An 8,955-nucleotide genomic window follows, 5' to 3' on the forward strand; every position below is an offset into this window, starting at 1 on the left:
TTTTGTGGCCAACAATAGCCACAATATAGAATAAGACAAAGAGATTAGCGAACTCAAGAGCAGACAACACAACAATCGGTACAAACACCTTTGCAGCAGAATTTTGTGCATGGACCGGAGTCAGATGAGGACAGGAATGTAATAGGTGAGGAAAAACATCTCTTCACTCCAGATGAACTGCCTACTTACATCACCGAAGAGGAAGAATGTGCAGTAAATTCAGCTACCCACCAAGACACTGACTTTATTCTAGCTAGCGACACAGTCTTGGAGGAAGAATCAGAAGAATATCAAAGGGGGTATATGAATGCTTTGTCCACACAACAACAACAATATTCTCTTAGAAACAGAGATGTGCCGGCCAAACCAATTCAGAAAAGGAAGGATGGTGAAACAACAAAAAATGATCCATCAGCTACACAAAGAAAAGGAAAGGAGGTGGTTGGTCCAGAGAGCAGCAAATCAAAATCAGCAGAACAATCACAACAAACAGTCACATCAAAAGAGAAGGAAAGGAAAGAGATCCCAGTCAAATAGGTAGGAAGAACTCCTGCTTTTACCCTAGAGAATGATTTTTCTAAGCTAAAGGCATCCATCCCTTTGACTGAAATAATGAAGAACAACAGTTATAGAGGAAAAACTTCTAAAATGTTGAATTTGGACCCAATGTCCGACATGGTAAATGTAGAAGATGATCAACCTGAAATGATTTTTGGACCAGCAACAAATGGTGAGTCTCCTGAAAGTGATGTGCCACCCTTCTATATCAGTTTACGATTGCATAATTTTGTGTTACACAATGCCATCTTCGATTCCAGAGCTTCTCACAATCTCATTCCCAAGGCTATCATTGATAAGCTTGGTCTGGACATCACCCGACAATATCATGATCTCTATTCATTCGATTCCAGCAGAGTAATATGTATAGGACTCATCAAAGACTTGGTTGTGAGTTTGGATCAGCTTCCTATGGAAAATGTTCTGATGGATGTGGTGGCAGCAGATATTCCTCCAAGGTTTGGTATGCTCCTTTCCAGGTCTTGGGTAGCGAAATTGAAAGGGACACTACAGTTGGATTTCTCCTATGCAACAATCCTGGTGTTTAGACAAATGAGGAAGTTATAACGGGAACAAAAAATGAAATATATGATCACAAGTAAGGAGAAACCTACGAATCATCCTATTAACTATGTACATACAAATTTAGAGTCTTTTGTTTTGTTTTCAGATAGTTTAAATGAGATAGATAGTCAGATAGTAGAAGCAGATGACATTCCGGAAATAACAGAAAATTTCAGAGAGATTTTGAAGAAAGAAGGACAAGAAAAGCAACAAAAGATTGGGCAATCAGGTGAAAATGATGGACAACAAGCAGAAAAGGCATGGCAAACATATTTCCAGCACTTACAAGAGGAGGAAGAAAGCTTTTGGACCATGGATTTTGATGGAGCAGTAGGGAATGATGGCACTAGTATTGGTATTTGGGTACGCAGTCCTTTCTCCGCCCCAAACAAAGTGCCTAGCAGCGTGAGAGTTTTCTCTTACAAGCTGGCCTTTGAATGTTCAAATAATGAAGTTGACTATGAAGCTCTGATTGCTGTCCTGAAGATTCTTAGAAAGCTGAATGAAAAAAGGATTTCGGTATATGGTGACTCCGAGTTGGTAATAAAACAGGTCAGAGGTGAGTATCAAGCAAAACATCCTAGGATGCAGGCCTATCATAATGTAGTTTTAGACATCTTGAAGCTATTTTCAGAATACACCTTGACATGTGTACCTCGAATACAAAATAGTATTGCTGATGCTCTTGCCAAGGCAGCGAGCAGCTTGAAGATCCCCATGAAATCTAGCAATAAATTCGAAATCCATGTCAAACATTGTCCAACCATTCCAGACAATCAGCGACATTAGCAAGTGTTCCAAGATGATGAGGAGATTAAAGATTTTCTGCTCAACAAAGGAAAGTTCAAAGAAACCTCAATCGATGTGGAAAATGATGAGGACAAAGGGAATCGTACAGATGGAATGTAGATCAATCAAATGGATGTATTACAACTGAAGAATAACATCATTCCTAAAGGCTTGATACCCCTAGAGGAACTTTTTGATCAGGATGATGTAGCCTGCAAGCCAACATTGCAGCCGACAGAGAAGGGTGTAGAAGAAGTCAACATCGGTACAACTGCCAATCCAAAGTTGGTAAAATTGTCCAAAGCATTACCACCAAAGATCAAGGACAAATACATCAGTTTGATGGCTTCATTTTCAGATGTGTTTTCTTGGGATTATTCTGGTTTAAAGACCCATGATACAAGTATTATTCAGCACACAATACCTATCAAGCCCAATCAAAACCCATTTAGACAAAAGTTGAGAAGGATAAATCCAAAGTTGCTGCCATCTATCGAAAAGGAGGTAAATAGGTTGTACAAGTCAGGTATCATTGTGCCCATCAGATTTTTAGATTGGATATCTAACTTAGTGCCTATACACAAGAAGACCGGTGAGATCCGCCTATGCATTGATTTCAGAAATCTAAATAAGGTCTCATTAAAGGACAACTATCCACTGCCCAAGATGGACCATATACTTCAGCGAGTAGTGGGGGCATCTCGTATGTCACTGCTTGATGGTTATTCCGGATATAACCAAATTTATGTCCATGAAGATGATAGGGACAAGACAACATTCACCACTCCATGGGGAACCTTTCACTATGTCAAAATGCCATTCGGTTTAAAGAATGCAGGTGCCACATTTCAGCGGGCAATGGACTTGGCGTTTGCGAATGAGAAGGATGTGTTTTTGGTGGTGTACTTGGATGACTTGACGACGTTTTCAAAATTTGATGAAGAACACATGCACCATCTAAAAACTATCTTCCAAAAATGCAGAAAATATGGTTTATCATTGAATCCAAAGAAGAGCTTGTTCGTTATGGAGGAAGGCAAATTACTTGGGCACATCATTTCAAAGGATGGAATTTGTATAGACCGAGCATGTGTGCAAGCAATTCAACAAATTGATCTACCCAAGAACAAAAAGGAAATACAATCATTTAATGGTAAGATGAATTTTCTGCGTCGTTTTGTGCCTAATCTTGTGAAACACTTGAAAGAAATGACCAACATGCTTAAGAAGGATAGCCAGGTGAAATGGACAGATGAGGCGGTAAAATCTTTCAACTTGGTCAAATTGGCCCTTTCTTCAGCTCCAGTCATAGTCAGCCTGGACTACACTCAAGATTTCATATTTTTTTCATTTTCTTCTGAGCACACTATGGCAGCGATATAATTGCAGAAGAGAGGCGATCATGAAAGACCCATTGCATTCTTCAGTAGGGCTATAAGGGATGCAACTTTGAATTACAACATCATTGATAAACAAGCCTTGGAATTGGTGAAGGCATTGAAGGATTTCCGGGTGTATATCCTACATTCTCACATTCTGGCCTATGTTCCTAATACTGCTGTAAAAGATGTTTTAGTGCAGACCGATCTGGAAGGGAGAAGAGGCAAATGGATTGCAGCCTTACTGGAATATGATGTGGAGATAAAGCCTAAAAAGCTGGTCAAAGGACAGGGGCTGGCGAAGCTGATGGCCGAATCAAACTTGCATGCATTGGACATAAATCTGATCGCTGCCATGTCCGATGAGAATGAGGAAGGTGTTATGCTCTTAACCTACAAAGCGATACCCAAACATAGAATTTGGCGAAGAAAAGATACCGAGAACACAGAATATGCGAAAAAATATACCCAGAGCACATAATAGCAATGATTTTATTATTCAGAGAGAAATGTTCACAGGCCTCTTTGAGGGGGCAACCTCCAATAGAGCAGAGCTCGATTACAAAACAAGACACAATGCTCCTCGCAGGGAGTCTCTATCCTTTATATATGACTCATACATGCAATACCACGAGCCAATATCGTGGGTTTTATTAATACCATCTATCTAATACTACCGCCCATTTACCATCTAACTAATACTACCGCCCATTTGCAACTAACTGTGGTCCCGTAATTAATTGCGGTTTAACCACTTACAAATATTAATATGGGCTTTATTGACTCTTGACTATGACGTGATCCCATGACATAAATAAGGGGGTTAGGGTGGGACCCTAACATGCCCTCCCCCTTAAGACTAGCCTTGTCCTCAAGGCTGAAGCTGCGGAAACTGCTGAAGAATAGCGGCTAGTTCCCAAGTTGCATCTTCCGGCGAGGTATCTTTCCATTTGATGAGGACCTCCTTAATCATGCGGCCGCGCAGGTGCTTGTCTCGAGTGTCTAGAACCTGTTCAGGTTGAAGCCAGATTGATCCTTCTTCATCCAACTCAGGTAGACTGGTTTGAACTCGGCAATTGTTCCCAATCACTTTCTTGAGACACGATACATGGAAAACTGGGTGGATTTTTGTTGTAGGTGGCAAAGCCAACTTGTAAGCCACTTCTCCAATGCACTGAAGTACTTGATATGGTCCGTAGAATTTTGGAGAGAGCTTTTGACAGCCCTTGTCTTTGAGTGATGTTTGCTTATATGGTTGCAGCTTCAAAAAGACCTGATCCCCTTCTTGAAATTGGCGCTCTGAGCGATGTTGGTCAGCCTGTTGCTTCATACGGTTCTGAGCTTGATGAAGATTCTCGCGCAGGTGGGCAAGCATGGTTGCTCGATGTTGTAGGAGTTGATCCACGGCTTGTACTTTGGAGCACCCCGTGAGATAAGAAGTGGGGGACGGCGGAAGTTGTCCATAGACTGCTTCATAGGGAGTCATTTTGGTGGTGGCATGATAGTTGGTGTTATACCACCATTCCGCCAGAGGTAACCACTGTACCCAAAGGTGTTGTTTTTCTGAAGTGAAACACCTAAGGTAGGTTTCTAGACATTTGTTGACGACTTCGGTTTGACCATCTGTTTGCGGATGATATGAAGTACTGAGTTTGAGTTGAGTGCCTTGTATTCTGAAGAGCTCCTGCCAAAAATTACTGGTGAAGATTGGGTCGCGGTCGGACACAATAGAAGTGGGCATGCCATGCAATTTGAAGATTTGATCCATGAACGTTTGAGCAACCAAAGTGGGTGTGAATGGTTGGGGTAGGGCAAAAATGAGCATACTTCGACAGTCGGTCCACAACCACCATGATGACTGATTTGTTCCCGGACTTTGGAAGACCTGTAATGAAATCCATGGAGACCTCCATCCAAATTGACGCCGGAATGGGCAATGGTTGTAATGTGCCTGGTGTGTTGACGGTTTCCCCTTTGTGGCGTTGATAGATGTCACATTCTGCTACAAAAGTAAGGATGTCCTGTTTCATGCCGGTCCAAAAAAATGATCTTCTGGTGCGAGCATATGTCTTCTGAAAGCCCGAATGTCCTGCAATGGGAGATGAATGCAATTCTGCCAAAATGTGACTTTTGAGGGTGGATGTTGGTGATATGACGACTCTGTCCTTGTAGCGAAGAATATCATTCTGCCACGAGTAGCCCTTGCTGGAATTAGGATCTGCCTGTAATTGAGAAATGAGTTGGGAGAGCCTGGGATGTGAAAACCATTCCCTGCGAGCCTCTTCAATCTAGTCTGGAATGGGGAGGGATATTGCGAGCAGAGTACTTTCCTCCTCAAATTGGCGCGACAATGCATCTGCTACCTTGTTGTCTTTCCCTTTCTTGTAAATGATCTCATAATCATATCCCAGCATTTTGGCTAACCATTTATTTTGTTGGGGGGACGATAGGCGTTGCTCCAAAAAATATTTAAGACTGTGATGATCTGTGCGGATTTGGAAACGTCGCCCCAACAAGTAGGGTCGCCAGGTCTCACTGCATGTAAGATGGCCATCATTTCCTTCTCATAGGTAGATTGGCCCAAGTTATTCCCCCTTAGTTGTTGGCTGGTGAAGGCCAATGGTCGCCCTTCCTGCATTAAGACTGCTCCAATACCTGTTCCTGAAGCATCAGATTCAATGACAAATGTTTTGGTGAAGTCCGGTAGTGCTAAGACCGGAGTGGAACACATGGCGGTTTTGAGAGCGGTAAATGCTTGTTGTGCTTCTTCGTTCCAAAAGAAGGAATTTTTCTTTAGAAGTTGCGTCAGGGGCTTCGCTATGCGGCCATAGTTGCGGACAAATTTACGATAATAGCCTGTGAGACCCAAAAATCCTCTCAAGCTTTTCAAGGTCTTAGGTTGAGGCCATTCTTGCATTGCCTGGATCTTTTTGGGATCCACCTTGACACCTTCACGCCCCACAATGTGGCCTAAATACTCAACTTCTTCCATGCCAAACGCACACTTAGACATTTTGACAAATAGTTTATGCATGCGGAGCAGTTGCAAGAGGATATCTACATGCTGAAGATGTGCTGCCCAAGTGCCACTATAGATGAGTATGTCATCGAAGAAGACCAGGACAAATTTTCTGAGATATGGTTTGAGGAGGTGATTCATAAGGCTCTGAAAAGTAGAGGGGGCATTACAGAGACCAAATGGCATGACCAAGAACTCATAATGGCCTTCATGAGTTCTGAAAGCTGTCTTGGGAATGTCGACTTCCTTCATGCGAATTTGGTGGTAGCCTGAGCGAAGATCCAATTTAGTGAAGAATTGAGCCCCATTGAGTTCGTCCAGCAAATCGTCAACCACTGGGATGGGAAATTTATCTTTGACTGTTAACTTATTGAGGGCCCTGAAGTCTGGACACATCCGCCACTCCCCATCTTTCTTGAGGACCATGACGACTGGAGATGAATAAGGACTAATGCTAGGACGAATGACACCTGCTTCCAACAATTCCTTGATGATTTTTTCTATTTCATTCTTTTGGGTGAACGGATGTCTGTATGGCCGCACATTTGGGGGTTGGGCCCCTGGAACCAATGTGATGCTATGATCATGTTCCCCTCGCGAGGGTGGAAGTTCATGAGGTTTGTCAAAGACCATCCGATGTTTATTCAAAATCTGTTGCATCTCAGGATGAATTGGCGAAGACATGGTGTCTACTACCTGGATGGCATTAAATTGAGCTACCACTCCATGATGGCCCTTTTTTAACAATTTTTCCATCCTATGCGAGCTTATGATAGAGGGGGCTCCCGCCTGTAGTCCACGGAGGGTATGTGTGAAGTCGTTCTGCTTAAAACTCATATATAACTCCTGGAAATCCATTGTGATTGGCCCAAGAGTGCGGAGCCATTCCGCACCGAGGACAATGTCGCAACCCCCCATGTGTATTGCGAACATGTGGGTTTTCAAATGTTAATCCCCCATTTGAATTTTGACATTTTCACAGCGACCTTCACATTTCATTGTGCCCCCATCTGCAATCTGGACTTGGAAGTTAGAAACTCCCGGACAAAACAATGTGCTGCTTCAACGATCTTTTGGTGGATGAAATTATGGGTACTTCCACTATCAATCAAGACTACTACTGGGCGATGTTTAAGAAAACCCCTGATTTTGAGAGTTTGAGGGAAGAAATTCCTGCCAATGCATGTAGCGAAATCATTGGTTCATCAGATACCATCTCCTGTTGGTTATCTTCTTCGGTGGCCTCTGGTTCCTCAAGTGGTGGATCTTCCTCGGTGGAGCTGTAGTCAGTGGCATCTATTTGAAAAAACTTGTGCTCTTTGCATTTATGACCCGGGCATATTTTTCATCACAGTAGTAACATAGTCCTTGCTTCCTTCTTTCGGCCATTTCTGCCGGTGACACCTTTTGAATCTTAAGTGTTTGGGTCATATTGGGAGCCTGTGAGGGACGACCTTTAGCGGGGAAGTTGGGGCGGCTGGATTGGCTGTTAATGCACGTTCCACCTTACGGGCTACCTGGCAAGCCTCGGTCCATGTGGGGGGGTGGTGGAGTAGAACCTGAGCTTTGATGGCTTCTTTAAGACCGCTGATAAAGCATTCCATGTAGAACTCATCTGTGAGACCCTTAGTGCGGAAGGCTAAAGCTTCAAAAGCAGTCATATATTCCTCCACTGTACCCGTCTGTCAAAGCTTAGTGAGACGCCCCAAGAAAGAGTCTTCCTGTTCAAAGCGCGACTGCGGAGAGTTTTGGCAAATTGGGCCCAATTCTGAAAATGTCCATTGCAGCGTTGATGCCATTCCTTCCATTGCCATCTTTCATTGTCCAAGTACATGGTGCCCACCATAAGCTTAGTTCCCTCATCTATGATATGATTCAATTGGAAATACTACTCCATTTTTGCTAGCCATGTTGACGTGTGAGAACCATCAAATTTCTGCATATCCAACTTGGGAGGACGCTGACTAGGTGGTGGACGGGAGTGCCAAATGTGAGGAGTGGCTAGACTCACCCTCATGGTGGTTATGACCATTATATACCCCCCTCCTGTGGGCTGGCTCTTGCCTTCTGGGAATGCCTGCTGTATCTGGTTACTCATTCCTTTAAGCTGAAGTTGTACGAAGCTACTCATATTTTGAAGCTCATGTCGATCTTGGACATAGCCGTTTCGAGGGTCTCCATATGGTTTTAAATTTTGTCGATCCGTTCATGGCCATCGCTTGGGCCGAGTTTCTACCATACACCCAACCTGATGAAAATTTGGGACCGCCTAAAAAATTTTTACTAAGAAATTGAATGGTACCACCTTGCTCAGCTCGTCGCTGATACTGATGGGCTAGGTCACCAATAAGCGTCCCGGAAGATCTCAGACTTTTTTTTTTTTTTTGAAAACTCCTAAGGGAGTTTTACTCCTTCCTATTCAATACTGCAGTCGCCAAATCCTCAAAATGTCAATGTCACCAAAAGTCCTGCGGAAATTATATCCAGGTACAGGAACCCCTTCCCAACTAAGCTACCGATTCTGGTGAATCTGAGAGATCTGAATGTGTGGAACAACTGGATGCTGCTGATATGAAATATCCGATCTGGTGGATCTGAGAGATTTGAATGGTGGGCAACTGCTGCTGCTGATCTGGAATATCCGAT

Source organism: Pinus tabuliformis, chromosome 7, assembly GCF_031772625.1.
Source record: "Pinus tabuliformis cultivar Carrire ecotype Pingquan chromosome 7, CPIR1, whole genome shotgun sequence".
Taxonomy (NCBI): Eukaryota; Viridiplantae; Streptophyta; class Pinopsida; order Pinales; family Pinaceae; genus Pinus; species Pinus tabuliformis.